Genomic DNA, 23,217 nt, shown 5'->3' on the forward strand with positions numbered 1-23,217 from the left:
GTAGATGAACCAGCCTGTGAACTACTCACACAAATGCTTTTGGAAGGGAGGCGCTTGCATGTTCATAAAGGATTTAAGATATGAGAGGAGGAAAAGTACTTAGTGAAAATTTGCCAAAAGCAAAATAATGGGTCCCAGACTTGAGGGGGTGCCTGCAAGCTTGCTCAGAGCATAAGACTCAGTAGGCATCTGATAGGTATTGCTGAATACAGTGCATTTGGAACTCAGCACATCAAATCCCCTTGTGTGAACTGAATTTGAAGAATTACTTCTGAAAGAAAAAGACTATTTTTAAAACAAAATTTACAAAAAAAACAGCAGAATCGATCTGCATTGGAAAAATACTCTGGAGCCAAAACTCAATAGTCTAATAATTAAATTAAAATTTTACCTACAGGGCTTCCCTGGTGGCTCAGACAGTAGAGAATCTGTCCATGATGCGGGAGACCCAGGTTCGATCCCTGGTTGGGAAGATCTCCTCGTGAAGGGAATGGCTACCCACTCTAATATTCTTGCCTGGAAAATCCCATAGACAAAGGAGCCTAGTGGGTTACAGTCCATGGGGTCACAAAAAGTCAGACCAGACTGAGAACCTAACACACTGCTGCATATGGATGGCAGTGCTATCACACCGTAGAGTGTTACATGGTTGAATCTCTTGCAATCTGTGCCCCTTCTCTCTTAGAGGTGGTTCTGCTCACTCATTCCCTTATTTTTTTACTTTCTTTCCCAATTTTATCGATGTTCAATTAATTCCAAAATGATAGCTTAAACATTCTTCTTATTGGGTTTTCTATATTTCTCGACCTCCTCCATTCACCAAAACAGACTTGACTCTGAGTGCTGGGATTTTTCTCGAATTGTTGCTGAACAACTGTTTATCAAAGTGAATAGTAAATGTTATAGAAAACGTTAATCCTTAAGGAAATCCATTATATCAATTACCAGGAAAAGGAAGAGCTTACAGCGCAATAATGTTTTGTACAAATTTGTTTACCTCAAACTTAAAATTCCAGATTTCAAGATGTTTCATCCAAAGAAAAAAGTCATTCCCATCATGCTAGAGTGGACTTAGGCAGTGGCTGGACATCTTGCATTAAGACTTCTTTCCTTATCCTTCCTTGTCCTCTGGTCACATTTACATGTCCAGTGGGATTAGTAAGACATTTTGCAATAGTTATCACAATTGATTCGTTTTTGTTTTTTTTTTTTCAGGTGGCAGGGATAGGAGGCCAAAAGGAAGGTGAAATTAACATGGTTTTACTGGAATAGTTTAGGTTACAGATTCACTTGTAAAATGATAGTTATCTATGAAGAACTGTCTCTAAGATTTAAGCTAAACGAAAACCCATCTAGATTCATCTAGATATGTTGTATTTAATGTGGAATTTAAAAGAGTGCAATTCATTTGTCTATTTGTTTACAAATATTTACTGAGCACCTCCCCCATAATTTGGATTTGCTCAAAGTTATTATTTTTTAATTGAAATGTATTTGACTTACAGTGTCGTGTTGGTTTCAGGGGTACAGCACAGTGACTCAAATACTTTTTCAGATTTTTTTCCCTTATAGGTTATTGCAGAATATTGAGTATAGCTCCCTGTGCTATACAGTAGATCCTTGTGGGTTGTCTATTTCATGTATAGTAGTGTGTATATGTTAAGCCCCTTCTCCTAATTTATCCTTCCCCCACCCCTTCCTCTTTGGTAACCAAAAATTTGTTCTCTATGGAAAGTCTGTTTCTGTTTTATATTTATTTCAGTTCATTTGTGCCTTTTTATTTCAGATTCCACATGTAAGTGATATCATATATTTGTCTTTATCTGACATAGTATGATAATTTTTAGGTCCATCCATGTTGCTGCAAATGACACTATTTCATTCTTTTTTAAGGCTGAATAATACTCCATTTTATATATATATATATCTCACACATCACATCTTTTTAATATATATGTTATATATTAAATAAATATAATATAAATATATATATATAAAGTATATATATTATATATCTCTCATCTTTTTAATCCATACGTCTGTCAGTGGACATTTAGGTTGCTTCCATGTCTTGGTTATTGTAAATAGTTCTGCAATGAAGGTTCTTATTTTGATGAAATTCTTGTCCATTTTACCATTTTAATACATAACATTTTTTGAGAGGAGCTATAAAAGTGATTTTGTTTATCCTTTTAGTAACTGCTTCGATGTTAGCTACTGGTGTTCTCAAGAAGTATAAACCAAAGTGATTACCACAGCAAATAGTATCCTGTTTTCCTCTAACTGGGAGATCTACCAGGAAAGAGATACCACAGCAAATAGTATCCTGTTTCCTCTAGCTGGGACTTCTACCGGGAAAGAGAGGAGGTGGGTAGGGGCTAAATGGCTGAGCACACTCTTGGATCTCCCAAGCCACAGAGTTACTTTCCAATAAATTCTCTTTAATTTTTAAAAATAGCCCTATAACCCAAGGAACTAAAACTTTTTATAATGAATCTCATATCAGTACATTTATTTTCTGTTATCAAAGGCGACATGACAAGAGGGCTGATTTTCCAATGGTTGTGGATACATTTGAAGAGTAACAACTTGATAACGGATTAATATTTATGGGTAGCATAGTTTATAATCATTTTGTTTTTCACCTTCCTCAGAATAGTGTCTAAGAAAGAAGGTTATTTTTCTAGTTCCTTGAAAATTGTATGTGAATACTTTTATAAATAAAAATATATATATTTTTCTCTTTAGTTTTTTCATTTTTTCCAGATCACTTTATGTGTCTTTTTCCCCCCTCTGTATAGCTTACATACAGCTTTAGACAGGGTTTGTTCAAATGACCTTTGTGCAAATTGGTATTTAATGAAAATAATGACTTCTTGATTTCACTATTATCACTTAATAATATTTAAAGCAGTTGGGTTAGGCAAGGCTTCTCAACCTTGACACTATTTATATTTTGGACCAGATTATTCTTTGTTGTGGAGGGCTGTCCTGTACACTGCAGATTATTTATCAGCGTCCTTGGCCTCTACCCACTAGATGCCAATGGTACTTCCCAGTCATGCCAAATGTCCTCTGGGGACAAAATCACCTTTCACTCTCCTTTATGGGCTGAGAACCATTGTATAAGATATTGCTGAAACAGTTCTTCATGTGAATGGGAAAATTTCATTTTCATTTTCTGTTCATTTACAAACCCATGCTTAAATCTCAGAATTGTAATACCAATTTTTCAGAAACTCCAGGGATTTTTAAAATTAAGCTTAAGGACATAATATTTACCCTGTACAATTTTCAGAACTCATTATCAATAATTAAATTACAGATTTTCAGTATAGTGTTGGCATTATTTGAAAGATGTACATATATCTCATTAAAAGAACAAAAAGAAGCAACTGCTAGGCCCTGTATACCTTGTAGCCTTCTACACTTTCCTTACAAAAGCCAGGACTGTTTGAATGATTATAGCTGGAAAAATGAGAATTGGAGACTTCTTGATTCCATCTTAAGACTAAAATTTAGTAATTTTTTATGTTCTTCAGCAAATGAATAACTTTTGCAAGTTTTAGGTGACCTTAACTAAAAGTCCATGGATTTGTTAGTGGAAGAGCTAGGTGGTTGTTTACCGAGTTCTTTAAGCATCCCTTCCTAGATTTGCTTGCTGGCAGCAAGGCAAAGTTTGAGAAATTTGCAAAGACCTGCAATATTTTTCACTAGCCATTCTCTTTGTGCATAGTGGGATTTGCACAAACTTCCTTGCATAACTTCCTGCCCCTACTCCATCTTTATTCATGTATCTTTTCATCTTCTCCCCTCTCCATCCCTACCCTCCAGTCATCCTTTCCCCAATACATAGGACAGCCTCGCAACAAAAAAGTTTAAAGAAATAGATTTTAAAAATGTCTGTTATTAAAATTATTCAGTAATCAACTTTTGTGGACTGAAACCAGAAAGTTGCATAGTATTTAATGAAAGCTTGTTCATTTTTTTTCTTACCTATCACTTGTTTCTTTGTTCACATTTTGGGTAAAATTAGTCTTATACCAGTGAACTGGGAAATTTTTAGTTTAATATTAAGACACAGTATCTTGTTTGTAATTGATGCCAGCTTAATTTTCTGTCTGTTTCAAATAGTACCTCCTCTGGCCCGGAACCTCTTTTCATACACAAGAATTTCCAGAATTAACTTTTGTTTGAGAATACTTAGTTATTAGAAATAAATGAAGAAGAAGGTATACCCTTGAAAAGTCTGTATTCATGATTAGAGCTGATAGGATAGGTCATTCCATTCTCATTAAAAACAATGCATGACAATTTATTTTAGATTTATTTTATCCTGTTTTCCATAAGTAAAGGATGTTCCTGTTTAAACTTTTGAGTATCCCATTGATTTCTGAAATACCATATTGTATAAATATGACATTTCCCAGGACTTTTATATTTTATCTTTCCAGAACATGAAATAGGCACTAAGTGTTGGTGAACACTAACTTTCAAATTAAACTCTTATTAAGTACAATTTCCCCTACATTCAAGTGGAACATATTTCTGCAAAGCTGCAGAGTTAAATGTTTATCAAATACCAACTGAAATGTGCATGATAAAACTACTAGCTACAAAAGATATAGAGGTTGTTTTCTTAATTTAGGGTTTCATTTTGGACAAAAAATATTATAGCTCAATTTAAAGCCTTTGTTTTCTCTAATAAATGTTTTTTTGAGAATGTTATTCTACTTTCTTTTAGAGTAAATGCCAATTTTTAAAAATAGCACAGTTAATTTACAATGGTCAAGAGAAAAAAGTATGGGAAGTTTTTTGTTTGCTTGTTTTGTCTGTTAGTTTTTGCTTTTAATAAATTTTAATCTTATTGTATATTTCCATTAGAAAAATAAAGACAAAAATACAGAATTCCTTCCACCTGGTTCTTGTAAATTACTGTTTTGGTGTCTGTTAGGTGACCTTTAATGCCTGAGAGAGTCATCTGGGACTCAAGAGCAAAGGGAATCTAACTGCATGGAGCAGATGGAAGACTGGGAGGTTGCCAAGGGGGCTGGGCAGAAGAATTTTTAGATTATATTTTCCTATCAATAAATATCTTGAAAGAATTTTGTTTCCAGAAGGTTTACTAAAAGTACATCTATTTTTGTTCTGTGATTACATGAAACTGTAAGGCAGATTTCTGTACTACATAAAGACATGAAATAAGTCAATTTAGGTGTCTGTATCTGTTCTTTTTGGGCCACTGAAGGCTGAAGGTCAGTTAGGCCCTTACTGCCTGCCAACTGCTTATTAACTTGTAAGTTCCTTATTTATAATAGTGAGAGGATTGAATCCAAAAGTAGATATTTAAGTTACTCTATTAAATACATTACCAACAGGGCTATTGACATTCTTGTGTGTCTGAATAAGGTAATTTTTCTCTCGTTAAATAATTATTAAATGTATTATTTCAAAAGCAACTTTAGTAAATGCTTGCATTTCCTTTAAAAAAAGACAGCAACCCTTTGAAACATCTGACCATTCTCATCATGCTAACCTCAAAAGAAAAAACAAACTTCATTGAAATCGGCACAGTTTCCTATAACATCTGTGTTTATGTCACCGTCTCACATTGGGATATGATGACAATTATTTACCAGATAGGTAGAGTGGCTATTTTCACTTTAATAATAGTAAATGCATATCAAATCCTGCTTGTCACTTACTATCAGTTTATATGTATTCATATAATTACACACTTTACTAATAAGTAAAGTATGCTTTTTTCCTTTTTAAACTATATTATGGTCTTTGGACGCTCTTGGATAAACAAGCCACTGAAAATAAACTTTTATAGTAAAACACTGTGGTCCTGAAAAACTGCACACTACTTTATTTGGAAATAGTAGAATTTGCAGAATGTTGCTGTAAAGGGCATGCTACTCAAATTACTTGGTTCTAAAGACTCTTACTATGAAAGCAAAGTATTTTCTGAAGGAGTAGAGCACAAATAGCTAAATGTTTGAGCCAAAAAATAGAGTTATTATTTTAACATCTTGGAAAAGCCGATCCAATTTCACCATGTATGTATTGCAAGTCTTTTTCATTAAAAAGGTAGCATGATAGAATAAGCAAGAAGTTACAAACAATTGTTAGGCTTAAGTTAGGATGGATAGTTATCAGTGCTAGACTGTCCTTTAGAAAAAATGATTAAAATGCAGTTAAATTTTTAGGATGCTGATCATCTTATTGGTGTTAGACTGTCCTTTAGATAAAAGATTAAAATGCAGTTAAATTTTTTTTAAGTGTGAGGAAATGTTTGGGGATATTAAAACCTACTTTAGAGCCCACATTCCTGCAATGTATCTTATTTTCTCTAAAATTTCTTTAATGTTTTCTTTTGGTTTGTTTTTTTCCTGCCATAGGTAGTGCCACTATGACAACTATTTCCCCCTTTCTCTCCCTTTCCCTTTTCTTTCTTCTCTCTTTCTTGCTTTCTTCCTTTCCAAATATTATTTTCCCCAGTCACAGTCTTACTCATTAACAATACCTCAGGGTTGAGAAGTATTTTAGAGGTTCTAGACTAATGATCACTCATAAACAAATCTTCATACATGACATGCAGTCTCTGCTGGAATATCTAGCAATGGTGAATTACTTTATAATTCACCTAAATTTCAGCAACCTAAATTTGGCTGTTAGAAAATTCTTTATTATACATGCTGGGGTCATCTATCTACCTAAAATTCTCCTTCCCTCCCCTCCTTGTTCTTTTTCTATCTCTATATCATCTTCTGTCCTCTATAGCTAAAACAAAGGATGAAATATCTGTCCTATGAATATTTGAAAATAGTTTCCAAACAAAAACCCCTGTCCCTACTGAATCTCTTTTCTAGTTGAACAGATTTCTATTTCCTTCAGTTATTCTTCATGTGTCACTGTTTTCAAATTCTTCTTGTAATTTTCTTATTCTCTGAACCTAGTCCGTATTTCAAAAACCACACTTAAAGTATAACACTTGACCTGGAGTCTGAAAAGTATAGAATAAAGCAAGAATACTATATTACCTTTGTCATAGTGATTTCTAGACTGTTTGATTTTTTGACTACTCTATCCTAGTGCTGATTCAGATGAATCCTATTGGATATTAAAATCTCTAAGTCTTTTGTATTCATTTGTATTTTAGTTGGGTCACACTGCTAGTATGAAGTAATTAATGGTTTGAATCTAAGAGGATAAGTACATTATTCCTATTAAATTGTGTCATGCTTTGTTTTCTTCCTTTTGTTACTCTGTAATTTTGCTTATATCTTTGTTGAGAGTCACTGATAAAATATTGCGTAAAGCAGGGTTGAAAAGCAAGTTCTGAGGCATTCCAATTTGATGGCTGTAAACAGAGACAATTTCCAAATTTTTAGCTCTAGCTGTGCCTGCTTCCAAGCTTAAAATTCATATATCCTGTTGACAACTTTGACATTTTACACCTTATATATTAAACAAATTAGCCCTTAATGTCTACTGACAACCCTCTAGACATTCTCATTACACAATTGGTCATTACCCAGAATTACGAATCAGCTTTATTTTCTCCATTTCTCTCATTGTTTCCTTCCCCATCAAGTCTATTAGTTCTATCTTCAAAACCAATGCTTTCATCTTCTTCCATTTTCACTTCCCTTCCCTGATCTAAGTTTATGTCTTACCTGAACCATCTCAGTAGGTTCCATGTTTAATTTTGAATCCATTCTTCTCCCAGAAATTGCTTTTACCACACACAGCCAAAGGATCTTTTAATGTAGAACTACCATATGATCCAGCAATTCTACTTCAGGTTATTTATCTGAAGGAAACAAAAAACACCAACTTGAAAAGACATAAGCACCCCCATGTTCACTGCAGCATTATTTACAATAGCCGTGACATGGAAAACAACCTAATAACCCATCAACCGATGAATGGATTTAAAAATCGTGGCAGATATATACAGTGGAATATTACTCACCCATAAAAGAAAAAACTCCTGCCATTGGCAAAACATGGGTGAAGTTTGAGGATATAATGTTAAGTGAAATAAATTACACAAAGACAAATACTGTATGATCTCACTTAAATGTGAAATCTAAAAAAAAGAAAGAGAACTCAGAGATACAGAGAACATATTGGTGGTTGTGAAAGAAGATGGAGAGTGGATGAAATGAATAAATGGAGTTAAAAGCTACAAACATGCAGTAATAAATAAGTGCTGGAGATGTACAGTATGGCAACTACAGTCAATTTTATAAAGTGATTGTTCTAAAAAGGCTGAGTGCCGAAGAATTGATGCTTTTGAACTGTGGTGTTGGAGAAGACTCTTGAGAGTCCCTTGGACTGCAAGGAGATCAAAGCAATCAATCCCAAAGGAAATCAGTCCTGAATATTCATTGCAAGGACTGATGCTGAAGCTGAAGCTCCAATACTTTGGCCACTTATGCGAAAATGCAAACTCATTAGAAAAGACCGTGATGCTGGGAAAGATTGAAGGCAGAAAGAGAAGGGGATGACAAAGGATAAGATGATTGGATGGCATCATTGACTCAATGGACATGAATTTGAGCAAGCTCTGGGAGATGGTGAAGGACAGGGAGGCCTGGCATGCTACGGTCCATGGGTTGCAAAGGGTTGGACATGACTGAGTGACTGAACAATGACAAATACTCCCACCAGCAGTAAATGCGAGTCTAGTTGCTCCACGTCCTTATCATGTGCTTCTACAACTTTGAATTTAAACAGCAAAAATAATATAAGAATTAGATAATTCAACAAGAATAGAAGGAAATATTAAGGTTGCAACATCAAAAGTAAAAGGTGACAGATCTTTGTGATTATTTTAAAATCAGGAGGTAGATGAAAAACAAGCCAAGAACTGATTTGTGACTGATGTTCTTTCAAAGGATGAATCGCTGGAAACCATATACTCATAGGAACACACAAGGATGAAAGTAATCAACCTAGTCCCTTTAGGGGATGCATTCTTATTCACTGTACTTGCTTTCTGTGAAGGGATAATATCAAGTGTTAGGGGAGATATACTGCTTTTACCAAACTGTCTTTTAAAATATCTTATTACGAGTGACCGAGTTATTTTTCTCTGAATATGTTGACACATTCAGTATCACATTTCTTCATTACATGTTAATGACTTCTGTATTTCTCGTCTTTGTTTTCTCTTTGGTTTAGTTGCTCACCTGGTTTTTATCTTCCTCAGACATATATATTCCCTTTTAGCTTAACTTCATACAACTTCAAAAAATATGTAAACCTGTAGCACATCACAAAGCTACAGTTCTGATGTCTAATGATGACAGTTGAGAAATACTGATCTGATTCTAATTGATGATTCTGACTAAAATTCATGGTGTAAAGACAGTGTTAGTATGTTAGGGGAGAAGGAAATGGCAACCCATTCCAGTATTCTTGCCTAGAGAATCCTGTGGATGGAGGAGCCTGGTGGGCTGCTGTCCATAGGGTCGCACAGAGTCAGACATGACTGAAGCAACTTAGCATGCATGCATGCATTGGAGAAGGAAATGGGAACCCCCTTCAGTATTCTTGTCTGGAGAATCCCAGGGACAGAGGAACCTGGTGGGCTGCCATCTATGGGGTCGCACAGAGTCAAACATGACTGAAGTGACTTAGCAGCAGCAGCAGTATGTCAGGTCCAAACCAAAATGTTTTCAAGAGTACGTTTTCAAGGAGGGCACTGTTGATAATTATATCAAGACAACCAACACACACAGAGATTGTCATAGGAAAATTGGGACCTATTACCATCCAAACTTGATAACAGTCTTCAGGTCATCTTACCTTCAAAGTTCCTGGACTATAGACAGTGGACACTGTACTTTGGTTGCTTTAAAGGGATGAGAGTTGTTCAGAAGTTCAAGGAAAGGAGAGTCCACCCCTTCCCCCCACCAAAGTATCATATAATTGAGAAAATATGAGTTTAGAGTTTTAATTCCTGTTTCTAAATTCATTATCTGTGTAACTTTGTTACTCAACTCTTTTATCCTTGGATTCTCTATTGAAAACGGATGATGTAAGAATGAAACAAAATGCTAGAGAAATTGTTTAACTTTACTATTGCCAGAAAAGATACTCAATACACATTACTCTTCTAAGAGGATCAATGCTTGCAAATAAGAAAGTAATCAAATGGAGAAGAGATGACTTCACAGTGAATAAGGTCCAATTTACTCACCAAGCTTATAATTCTTAATATTGTATGTATCTTTTATATTTTCTCCAAATACTTTTATATTTGCTTCTAAGAACTGTACTGTGAAAAAGGCATGGCCTTTTTTAAAAATTTTTATTATTTAATATTTAAATTTTTATTATTTCATATTAGAGACAAAGAAACAGAGGCTCAGAGAAGTTCATAGTTTTGACAAAGTTGCCATGGTTTTTAAATGTTAGGTTCAGGATATAAACTCAAGTCTCTTGCATTTTGGTCTAGGATTTTTTTTTTTTAATATGTCTGGCTCTTCCTGTCCTTTTTAGGTTCATGGATGGGTAATTAATTAGCTCTGTTAATTACTTGTTAATCTCCCAGGCTTGAGATAAGACACTGGTTTGAAAGGAAACTTTTAGTAAAATATTTAAGATGTGTTTGCTAGTATGATATGCTTTGCTTTATTTTAGAAATAAGTGAGATGTTGATTATAGTTTTGGAAGCAGCTAAAGGATAAAAATTACTAACTATTTACTATTTGCATACATATTACACATTTTATGGTTATTCTAAAAGGAATGTTCAGTTCTACAGTTGCTTTTCTCTGAAAACTAGAAATACCTCAGATAGTTTTCCATCAACCTTCTCTTCAGTGAGAGTATTATGCTCTGGGAATGCTAATATTGAATCCAAAATATAATTAATAATTTCAATCTGTGATATAAAGCACATAAATTATTTCAAAGGTAAATGAAAAATAAATCATGGCTCAACTATTGTTCAGGATTATTCTCCACCTCTTACTTCAACTGATAGTATGAGAAAGCTGGAGTTAATCCTGAAACATTTACAGGTTAATAGTCAAGGCAATGCTAGTTATTCAACAACAAAGGGAAGAAGGGGAAACAGGTGGACAATGTTCCAGCTCAATGGGAGTGGCTCATGCTTCTCCAAGGGGGGTGGGTTGACCCTGAGCACAGGGAGGGAAGGGGCCACCCACATGGCTGCAGGTTCAACCCAAATAGTTCTAAAGTGCCTCAGAAAACTCTGCACCAAAATAGCAGCAAGAAGTACATGTACTTTGTATGACTTGGAAGAATGGTCTAAATAGAAGATAGAAGCCAATGGAAAAAAATTTAGACATATTTTTAGGTTTCCTTTCTTAAACAACAGCTTTATTGAGCTATAATTCATATATGATACAATTTACAAATTTAAAGTGTACAATTCAATGGTTTTTGATATATACACAGCATTGTACAACTATCACCACAATCAAGTTTAGAACATTTTGATAACCCCAAAAGATGCTCTTTACACTTTAGCTCTTATCCCCAATTCCTCCATCTTTCCAGCCCTATGCAAGTATGGTCTACTGTCTGTCTCTGTATATTTGCCTATTCTGGGCATTTCTTATAAAATAATTTATATAATGTGGTCTTCTGTCACTGGTTTGTTTATCATAATATTTCCAAGGTTATCCATGTTGCATTATACATCAGTACTTCACTTCTTTTTATTGCTGAATAATATTCCTTTGTAGCAATATTATCTATTCGTCAATTGATGGATATCTGGCTTGTTTTTCACTTTTTGGTTATAATGAATAATGCTACTATGAATATTTGGGTACAAGTTTTTATAGAAACATGTTTTTATTTTTCTTGCATCTATACATAGGGGTAGAATCGCTGGCTCTTATTATAACTCTATGTTTGTTCTTTTGAGGAACTGCCAAACTTTTTCAAAGTGGCTGCACCATTTTACATTTTCACCAGCAGTGTGTGAGTATTCCAGGTTCTCTACATTCTTATCAACATTTGTTGTTTTTACCCTTTTTGAGTATAGTCAGCCTAGTGGATGGTAGGTAGTGTCTCACTACTTTTTAGTCTTCTTGGGCTGCTATAACAAAATACCTATAGACTGGATAACTTATAAATAACAAGCATTTATTTCTCATGTTTCTGGAGGCTGAGAAGTTCAGAATCATGGTGCTGGCAGATGGTGTTAATTGAGGGTTTTCTGGTTCATAGACAGCTGTCTTTTGCTTTGCTTTCACATGGTGGAAGGGGCTAAGGAGTTCTCTGGGGTCTTTCATACAAGCACTCCTGTTCATGAGCACTCCACCCTTATGACCTAAGTACATGTCAGAGCCTCACTTGATACCATCACATTGAACACTAGGATTTCAATATATGAATTTTCAGGGGACATAAACATCTAGACCATAGCACTCATTGATTTGCATTTTTCTGATAGCTAACCGTAGATTTCATTTTTGTCCAGAAGGCTAGTCAGTATATATGCCCTTCAGGGGCAGTAATGGACTTCCGAAATTCAAATTTGAATAATTTCATCCCTATATAGTCTCTCTACTGTGAGAGTTCTTTGTTCATTTCATGTAATTCCTTTTCCATAATTTTGTCTTTCCCCTGAACTTGTCATGTGGCAATTAAGTTATAGTGTATTTATTGTTGCTGCATTAAATTATATTTATGTACTGTGTTGTTATAGTATATTGTCTTATTAATCATATCTTTCCTGGTTATTTTCTCCAGGAAGACTCCTACTCTCAGGATAATATCTATACTTTTTGTTTGAGACCTTTTCATGACTTAATACAAAGTTGAACATGTGGTTTGCACCCACTAAGTATTTGTTCATTGATTGCTCATTTTTGCTAGGCTAATTTAAATGAAGTCCTAAAGCTTTTTAAAAGGATATAAATGAACCAATGTCCACAAAATATAAATTTCATCAAGTATTGGGTAATTAGGACTTTGCCAAATTAATTTTTAAATTCATAGCTTAAGAGCTTGATGATTAAGTACAGTAGCATCCCTAAGATAAAAGGATTAGGCTGATAGCCTGTGGAGGTGAGGGTGTTGCACAGGAGCCCTGTGCTGCTGTTTCCCAGAGTTCTGTGGGAAGTTTCCTCACCCCTCTCAGTTGTACAAATAGAACCATATCCATAGATTCTACTGGGGGGCATTTGGAGGCTTAATGAGGGGTATGTGAGCAAAAGTGGTTTTAAGGGAATCGGTTTTCCATTTGCACTCTAAAAAAAATCAATTTGCTTGATATGCACTCTAAAAAAAAATCAATTTGCTTGATAACATCTGTTATTTTCCTTTCCCTCTTCCCTTTTCAAAGTTGCTCCTTTTCCATTTTATATCGAAGAAATGAAGACGGCTCATCCACTTTGAACTTACCATATTGCTCTGCTCAGTGCTGTAAAAGCCTCTGGGGTAGAGAGTGGGGAAGGGACACATTCAAAGTATTGGTTTTAACAAAGTCTTCTTCAATCAAGGAGCCATAAGCACTACCCCTAATTCATCTTATAAAGATAAATATTTCCAATACATTTTTCTTTTTGTGTTTAGTAATTCCTCACCAAAATTAGTGACATATTTATATTGTCTTGGTCAGTTATTTACTACTAATAGTTTTAATAGTAATTATTATTATTTTATACTACTGATGGTTATAACAATACCTCACTCCAGAAGGAAATTTATAATTCTTAGATGTTTATAATCACAGGCAATAAAAACCAATTGCAATTTATAGATATGTTTATATAATAAAGAGGTATGCTAAAGTCATCAAAAGTATTTTTGAGCAGATAAAATATTACTTTAAAATCATATTCTGTAGATGTTGAAAGGGAAGCCCCATGAGATAATCATTTTGAGAGGAAAAAGGACCAAGACAAATTTTTTATAATTAAAGAAAAGCTTGTCATATATTTGCTCAATTATTAATAAAATAGATGATGGTATCAAACTGATAATACCTATATCCCATTGACTACTTTAAAACAGTAATGTTAATATTTATAATATTCTAGAAATTGCATTCTTGCAGCTATTTAAACTGTGGTAAAAAAATTTTATGTGTCATCTGAGAAACTTACAAAGGGATGCAGTGTGCATCTTCAGTTGCTTCAGTTGTGTCTGACTCTCTGCGACCCCGTGGACTGTGGTCCGCCAAGCTCCTCTGTCCACGGGATTCTCCATACAAGAATACTGGAGTGGCTTTCCATGCCCTGCTGCAGGGGATCTTCACAACCCAGGAACGGAACCCATAACTCCTGCGTCTCCTGCATTGCAGACAGAGTCTTTATCCACTGAGCAACCTGGGAAACCCCAAGGGATATATTTATTTTTCCTAAATTTTTCATGGGGTATTGAGAAAAAAAAAAGAATAAAGTGAAGAATATTGCTATGGTTCAAGGTAGGGTAATTTCCTACTGCACAGACTTTGTTTTCATAACTTACTTTCCCTATTATATTAATTTTGGCCTCGATTTTATCTGAAAAATCTGCTGTTGGGGGAGGGGGAGGGAATAAACAGAGTAGCCACTGTCCAGTCCGAGCACATCCTGCGTCCGGAAGTCATCCCAGAAGGTGCTCCTCAGTGATACCACTGTGGTGTGAACCAAGCCTGCCTTTAACACCTTCTGAGAAGGGCCCTTGATCTTTGCCTCTCAAAATGATTTTCATAATTTCTTGGGGTCTTTTTGTCAAAATACTGGAAAAATTTTTAAAATACTATCAAGTTAAAAAGAAACTCTCCTTATGTCTAAATTATAGTGGGCAAAATTTCAGAAAAGTGGTTACATTTAAATGTAAAAGTGTTGCAGGCTGGTGAGTATATTGCAATGTTTGATTTGGCAACTGAGGAGCAAAGCTTTAACTGAGGGTAGAATTTTCATCTTTTCAAACCAAATATGGTCAGTTTTAAACTCCTGACAACATCCATCCATTTATAGGTCTCATAGTAGTTTGACTTGGATTTGTCACTCATACAATTCGGCCCTTCATGTGGCAAAATGGAGTTTTCCTGCCTTTGACTCTTTTTGTGGTTTCTACTTACCTTACTCCCTCTGGGGTCCAGGCTCATGAAAAATTAAGCTAATAGGATGGGATCTTTGTTAAGATGGAGAAGGGAGACAGGGAATCTGTGTGTAGTTAGAAGGAAATGGGTAGGGTCATTAAGGAGAGCATAATGACAGATTACTTCCAAGGGTGCAAGGTGAGTAAAGATCTGCCAACAACCGTGCAGACCATTGCCAAACACAGGCCTGAAGGGCAGGAAGAAGGGCTGATGGCCAGAATCCAGAAGACACCTGACAGTAGGACCTGTGGAAGACAAATACAGTTTTTGGTGAGTTTTGAGTGAATAAAAGCCAGGTTAATTCTCCCACCTTTTGATCTACTGTAGATGCCGCCAACTGGCTAAACCCAGCTAGCAGGCAGAAGGTGGGACACACTAGGTACAGTCCAGAAAACTGATCTCTGGGACACAGCAGGTTGGGGAAGGATGCAGAGTATATTTGGAGGGCATTTGTTGAATATCCAGTGGGTGAGAAGAACAGTACAGTAGAGCTGTAAGAGGTTGTCAGTGTAAGAGAAACCTGTGTTTCATAGCTAAACTGTTGCTAGGTCTCTAGAGGTACTGAGGGGTATTATGAAATTAATATTTATTTTCTCCCCAAAATTCATATGTTGAAGCACTAACCTCCAGTGTGATGCTATTAAGAGATGGGGCCTTTGGGAGATAATTGAGTTTAGATGAGGTCATGAGGGTGGAAGCCCGCATGATGGGATTAGTGATCTTTGAAGAAGAGAAACAGATACCAGAGTTTACTCTCTCATTTCTGTGAGGGTACAGTGAGAAGGCAGCTATCTGCATGCCAGGAAGAGGGCCCTCACCGAAAAAAAGCCTGACTGTACTAGAATCTTATTCTTTGACTTCCCAGCTTCCAGAACTATGAGAAAATAAATATTTGTTGTTTAAGTCACCCAGTCTATGGTAGCTTAGAAGACAAGGGGTTTAGAGGTTTTAATGCTAGTGTCCTTTACATAGCATGTATACATTTCTTGTCTAAAAGCCAGGACCTGGAGGAAGTACAGGGGCAACAAAAACTTTTAAGGTAGACATGGCATGAACTAATAAGGGGATTGAAAGAGAAGGAAATGAACTGTTTTGTTTCATTCTATGGGGACTCTATTTTATCACTCAATAGTATTAATAATACTTTCTTTTTTTGTAATGGTTTCTTCCCCTCCATCTTTCCAAACAGTAGAAGGAGAGCTAAGAAATTATATATGTATGTACATGTGTGCATGTGGGTATATATATGTGTGTTTCTAGATATTGATTATTAATTAATCTTACTGAACTTTAACTTAAAAGTAGATTTTATTTCAAAATGTTTAGAAACATTTTCTACATCTATTGTACTTCTAATTTTTATGCCATAGGGTCAAAGCTATACAGTTCAAAATTATACTTAACTTGTTTGATTTAGAACTTGTGTAATTCATTTAAACTTTTAACACTATTCTATCATATGTACATTTGCAAATAGATAAATTTTAAAAGAAATAAGTAAGGAAATATGATTTTGACATATGACTGAAGAAGGGTCAATGATAATATGATGAATTTATTTGTTCTTGAGTAAATATTTGTTCCTTTCTAACTTTTTCTTTACAAAAGATTATTTAACAGAAATTAAAGAAATGGAGTATTAAGAAGACTCTCCTACCATGAACATTGGCATATTCTCTCTCCATAGCAGGAAAGAGAAACAGAAGTTGTATTTGTATGAGGATGTATATTCCAACCCTCTTGTACAGGAAAATGTGAATAATGGTGCCATTGAGGCAGGATACAGTTGAGAAGCAGGAGCAGCAACTGTTAGGACAGTTGGTGGAAGAGTTATTCTTCCACTCCGTTAAAAGCGGAGTATCTATTACAAATTTTATTTATGAAAATAAATTGTGCATATTGAGTGAAATACCATTCTGATCTTATTTCAAACTAATAAAAATAACAGACTTATAACCTGGAAGTAGTGGGGACCTTAACTGTATGTCTTAGAATCATAAAAGCAAAGAAATTGTTTACTTGGTATGTAGATTGTAAGGAGGAGAATCTGAGTATGATCAACTGACTAGAAACAGTTAGACATAATGAAGTATCACCACTGGAGTAGAAAGAGTAGAAACCTAAATAAATCAATGTTAATTGCACATTGAATTATGATACTAAGCAAGCATGTCTGCATTAAATGGAACAAAAAGGATAGAATTAAAGAAAAATGAAACAAAGGCTAGAAAGGCTAGAGACTACAACAAATGAAGCTTGAGAAAATGGGTAGGGACAAAATTAAAATGTAGGAAAGGGTAAGGGTGGTTTAAAGCTGAATTCAGTACAAGATGATCAACAAAAGTAAAATCGTCTGCCTTTTAGATTGTAGGAATATAGGCAAGTTAATAAATGCTAGAGAGAAGGCTGAACAGCCAGGGTTCTCTTCTACTTCTGTCTTATCTGTCAGGGAAAAAAAATAGGTGAGGAGCTGTTGAAGTCTCAGTATAGAAAGAGAAACTGTGGCGGTAAAGGCAGGGATTTATGAAATTATTCTTTTTTGATTGATGATAATGTAAAGTGGTAAAATGCATGGATCTCAAGTGTGGAGTTTGATGGATTCTGATAAATGTGTACACCTAGGTAAACATCACCCCAATAAAAATTAAGAATATTGCTCTTATTCCAGAATGTTCCCATGTGCCCCTTTCCAGTCAATCTCCATCCACTCTCTCCTGCTGAGGAAATGACAGTTCTGATTTCTATCACCATAGATTAGTTGGCCAACTTCTAAAACTTATATAAATGGAATCCTATTAGCATGTACTCCTTTGTGATGTTTCTTTTCCTTAAAGTAATATTTGGAGAGTTACCCTTGTTGTTATAAGAAGAGTTGTGTTTGAGGCCCAGCTCAAATAATCCTATTATGTGAGCACCACACAGAATTCAAGATCCATAAGGGCAAGAATTATTATCTCTTTTGTCCTATCCCAGTACCTACGATAGAATCCAACACATAGTAAGTGCTCAATTTCTCAACTGCAAGATAAAAATAAAATTTATTAATCTCCAATCTCCTATATCCATACATAAAGGGATTTATGAGGCATAAGTGAGGAAAAGTATCTTAAATTGCTTTTCAAATTCTATGGTACTAAAGGCTAGCTTTTATTACAAGTAGGCCAGGAGTTCCTTGAAGACAGCAACCACACCTTACAGAACTTCAAATTTTTCACATCTAGCACAGTGTTAGATATACAATGTGTGGTCAATTTGTGTTCAATTATGTTCCTTGTCAATTTATGTTCCTTGAGTAAATTTCAGTTCTTTTCCTGAGAACCTCATTAATCTGTGCAGGTTTGGGGGCAACCAAATAGTATTGATGTCCATTGAGTATCTACTAGACACTTTTTTTAGTGAAGTTACCTCATGTGAGCAAATTCCTAGTGTCATAACCACTTGGCAATAAGAAACTCAGAGTTCATACTAGGTTAATGTTGGACCCACTGGACTGAGTGTGGCTGAGAGAGATGGGCTGGCTATGGAGCTGGAGGTGTGCACTAGAATGAGTCCTCTAGAAATGGATGTCAAAATGGCATTATATATTAAATGTGCAAGAGATTTATTTGGGGGAACACTTGTAAAAGAAAAAGAAAAGGAAGTCTAGAGGTGGTGGAGAGGATTGTCAGATCACAGTGCAATGTGAAAAAAGAGGAAAGGAAGAAGAATTGCTTATGAAGAGTCTCAGACTGCAGCAGTTATAAGAAAGCTTGGTTTGGCCTCAGTATCCCCATGCTCAGTCACTACTTGGGGGCAGCCAGTGGGAACTGGAGTCTCAGCAGGAGCAGGGTGGTAGATTCAGAAAGCATCACTTAGGGCCATCTGTCAATTACACTTGCCCTAGCAAGAGATCTGAGTGGTGCATTTTTCAGGGCCACAGCAGGCTTTTGGTGTGGATGGGATTAGAAGCAGTATTCCAAATTACATTGACAGTGAGCTGATGCAAACCTGGTTTAATCTTGCCAGCTGACCCTGAGAAGTGGGTAGAGAAGTAGTGAATCAGAAAGGAAGACTGGTAATCTGGAAGCACAGGTTAAGGAAGAACCAGTCTTTTGGGGGCTGACATAAGTGAAGTATGGAGCGACTAAAAGAGACTCATATGTGTTTCATTCTGAGTGAAGCTAATTGAACAATGAGATGCAGAATATACTTAATGATATAGAATTTGAACCTTCAGATTATTTTCAATGTGTCAAAATGATTGTGCATTTAAAAAAATGGTTATTGGAATGTGCTATATTAGAGTCTGGAGAAAGGGCATCAAAGAGATTAAAAAGGGGAAAGATCACAAATCTATCCCAATAGTATGAGCAGGGAATTAAGTGGAAGTTTGGTGAAAAAAGTCTTAAAAAGTTAAGAGAAGTGTTTTGTTATTTCTACTATTTAAGTTCCTGCTAGCAGTCACTTATACTTTGTTACTTCTCATAGAAAATTAATACTAATCTTTTATATTTTGTTGACGTAGAAGCTCATCTTTCCCTACTTTCAAACTATTTGAAGATGTAAGTTTGGTCACATCCCTTTGATTGTGACATTTACGTACTCCAGGTTGTGATGAATGACTTTATAAAGCAAATCAATCTAATCATACCCAGAACAGGGTATCCTCTGGTTGTACTCTTTTCCTCTGAGTATTTAGAGTAATTGTGTGATGAACTTTCTTGTCATAACCTGATTTATCAATTAAATTATTTCATTTTCAAGTGCCAAGATACTGAGCTTACTCACATTTAGGAGAAAATATGTTATTATAAATTTCCATTTTCTTGACTTAACTCTGTAGGTGAATAAATGACTGTAGTTTTTTGGGAGTTCAGTTCAGTTCAGTCACTCAGTCATGTCGGACTCTTTGCAACCCCGTGGACTACAGCATTCCAGGCTTCCCTGTCCATCACCAACTTCCAGAGCCTACTCAAACTCATGTCCATGGTGTCAGTGATGCCATCCAACCATCTCATCCTCTGTCATCCCCTTCTCCTCCCGTCTTCAATCTTTCCCAACATCAGTGTCTTTTCCAATAAGTCAGATCTTCACATCAGGTGGCCGAAGTATTGGAGTTTCAGCTTCAGCATCAGTCCTTCCAATGAACGTTCAGGACTGATCTCCTTTAGGATGGACTGGTTGGACCTCCTTGCAGTCCAAGGGACTCTCAAGACTCTTCTCCAACACCACAGTTCAGAAGCATCTATTCCTTGATGCTCAGCTTTCTTTATAGTCCAACTCTCACATCCATACATGACCACTGGAAAAACCACACCTCTGACTAGGTGGACCTTTATTAGTAAACTAATGTCTCTGCTTTTTAATATGCTGTCTAGGTTGGTCATAGCTTTTCTTCCAAAGAGCAAGCGTCTTTTAATTTCATGGCCGCAGTCACCATATGCAGTGATTTTGGAGCCCAAGAAAATAAAGTCTGTCACTGTTTCCATTGTTTCCCCATCTATTTGCCATGAAGAGATGGGACCAGATGCCATGATCTTTGTTTTTTGAATGTTGAATTTTAAGCCAGCTTTTTCACTCTCTTCTTTCACTTTCATCAACAGGCTCTTTAGTTCTTTTTGCTTTCTTCCATAAGCGTCATGTTATCTGCATATCTGAGGTTATTGATCTTTCTCCCGGCAATTTTGATTCCAGCTTGTGCTTTACCCATCCCAGCATTTCTCATGATGTACTCTGCATATAAGTTAAATAAGCAGGGTGACAATATACAGCCTTGATGTACTCCTTTCCTAATTTGGAACCAGTCTGTTGTTCCATGTCCAATTCTAACTGTTGCTTCTTGACCTACATACAGATTTCTTAGGGGGCAGGTAAGATGGTCTGGTATTCCCATCTCTTTAAGAATTTCCCACAGTTTGTTGTGATCCATACAGTCAAAGGCTTTGGCATAGTCAATAAAGCAGAAGTAGATGCTTTTCTGGAACTCTTGCTTTGGGAGTTACCATTTTTAAAATTGTGGCTAACGTTAATAGGGGAACGGGAAGTTTTATTTAAAAGATTTTATGAGTTGTAAATTTTCTGTAAACAGTGTAAATGTTTTGCTATATTATGTTAGTCAGTCCTCTTCATATTTTACATAGCATGGTAAATTCTGGTATTTATCTGCTTTGATTATTGGCATCAAGGAGCCTGGCAGGCTACAGTCCATGGGTTCGCAAAGAGTTGGACACGACTGAGCGACTTCACTTTCTTTCTTTCTATAGTTCCTTTTGGCGAAGGAAATGGCAACCCATTCCAGTGTTCTTGTCTGGAGAGTCCCATGGGCAGAAGGGCCTGGTGGACCACAGTCTGTGGGGTTGCAAAGAATTGGACACGACTAAGCAACTAGCACACAATCAGAATTTATTATGTGGCTCACCAGAAGTTATTTTCTGTTACATATTTTCTATATTTAAAAAATATTTTAACTTGTGCATTGTGTAACCCATTATAGTCCTTTGTATGATACCATATGAATACCTAAATTGCTTATTCTACAGGTCTTAAATTGGTAAGACCCTTACAATGTTAAAGGTATTTAAACAAAAAATTGTATTATGAAATATAAAATATGTAGGCATCATTTTGATGGCCTCTGAAATTTTGATGAGTGTGTAATGCCCTATAAAATGGTCTTTATCATTGTCTGGATTGGGATGCAGCTATTTATGAAATATAAAACATCCATAACCCCTCTATTGCCCTCAGCCAACACACAAACACACACACACACACACACACACACACACACACACACACACACACACCCAGTGTGTCTGTGATCTGTTGGCATGCATGAAGCTTTTTGTTTTTCCCTAAACTCTGAGTTTGTTGAAGGAGTCATAGGAAATGGGGTGAACAGGAAGATGGAAAGGATGACATGGCATATGTTCCCAGCCTGACTCTTTGGACTAGAATTGAGACCTTGGAATCAGAAGGGAAGAGCTTGAAGTTGGAAGAACTGTTTTCTTAAAAGATGTAAAATTCTGGGTATATTAAAGTTACTTTGGGACCCGTGCTCTCAGGCTCTTTGTGGATTCTAGTCCTGCTCTGACATCCCAATGTTTAATGGCTTTGAAAGCTCCAGGATTCAGCATGTGGTGCAGATTTTGGATTGCTGGGTGTTATTCGTGGGGGCATTCAGTGAGGCTCCATGAGATGTTGGAAGAGAGGATGCTGGGTGTCACTAGGTGACTAGAGCTTAATGAACATCTATGGTCAGTTGGAAGTATTAGTGGGACCCATTTGGGAGTGGTAGAAATAATCAGAGAACACTTTCAATAGGTTAGCATTCTTAATGGAGCTATCACAATTTGAGGATGTATAAATAAACCCTGGTGAAATAAAATGGTGATTTGTTTGTACAATAGTAAGTTTATATGGGTGTGTGAAGTGAAATTCACTCAGTCGTGTCCGACTGTTTGCGACCCCATGGACTATATAGTCCATGGAATTCTCCAGGCCAGAATACTGGAGTGGGTAGCCTTTCCCTTCTCCAGGGAATCTTCCTAACCCAGGGATCGAACCCAGGTCTTCCGCATTGCAGGCGGATTCTTTACCAGCTGAACCACAAGGGAAGCCCATATGGGTGTGTATAGAACCTTAAATTATGAATTTCTTTGGAATAGTACATTTATTATACAATGACTTTCAAATCAATTAATTTCAAATGGTTATATTTTTGTCTAGGATGAATGGGATTTTCAAGCTTAATGTTTTGGTCAGAGGTGACTGTCCACAACCAGTTATAACATGACAGTAAATGTTTCTTTTGAAACATTCAAATAATAGTTACAACACGTTGCTTCAGGTAGCAATTTCTAAAAGAAGTTTCCATATAAACTCCACCTAGTCTGAGTCTATACCCATTGAGTCCCACCCAGGAATAAATCCTGTACCAGGGCTATGTTAAAAACAAAGTGTCAAAGACCAGCTTTAACCTCCCCAGTAAACAATTCAGAAACTGAACAAATTAATGAAGCAATTGTTTCTAGTGTTTGGAGAATAAGCAGTATAGAATTGTGATCCTTTTAAGAAAGAAAGCAACTATGAACCATATAGTCTTGATTCTCTGCCTGGAGTCAAAATCAAGGGAAGGAACACACGGATGA

The sequence above is a fragment of the Dama dama genome, chromosome 18 (genome assembly GCF_033118175.1).
Source record: "Dama dama isolate Ldn47 chromosome 18, ASM3311817v1, whole genome shotgun sequence".
Classification (NCBI taxonomy): domain Eukaryota; kingdom Metazoa; phylum Chordata; class Mammalia; order Artiodactyla; family Cervidae; genus Dama; species Dama dama.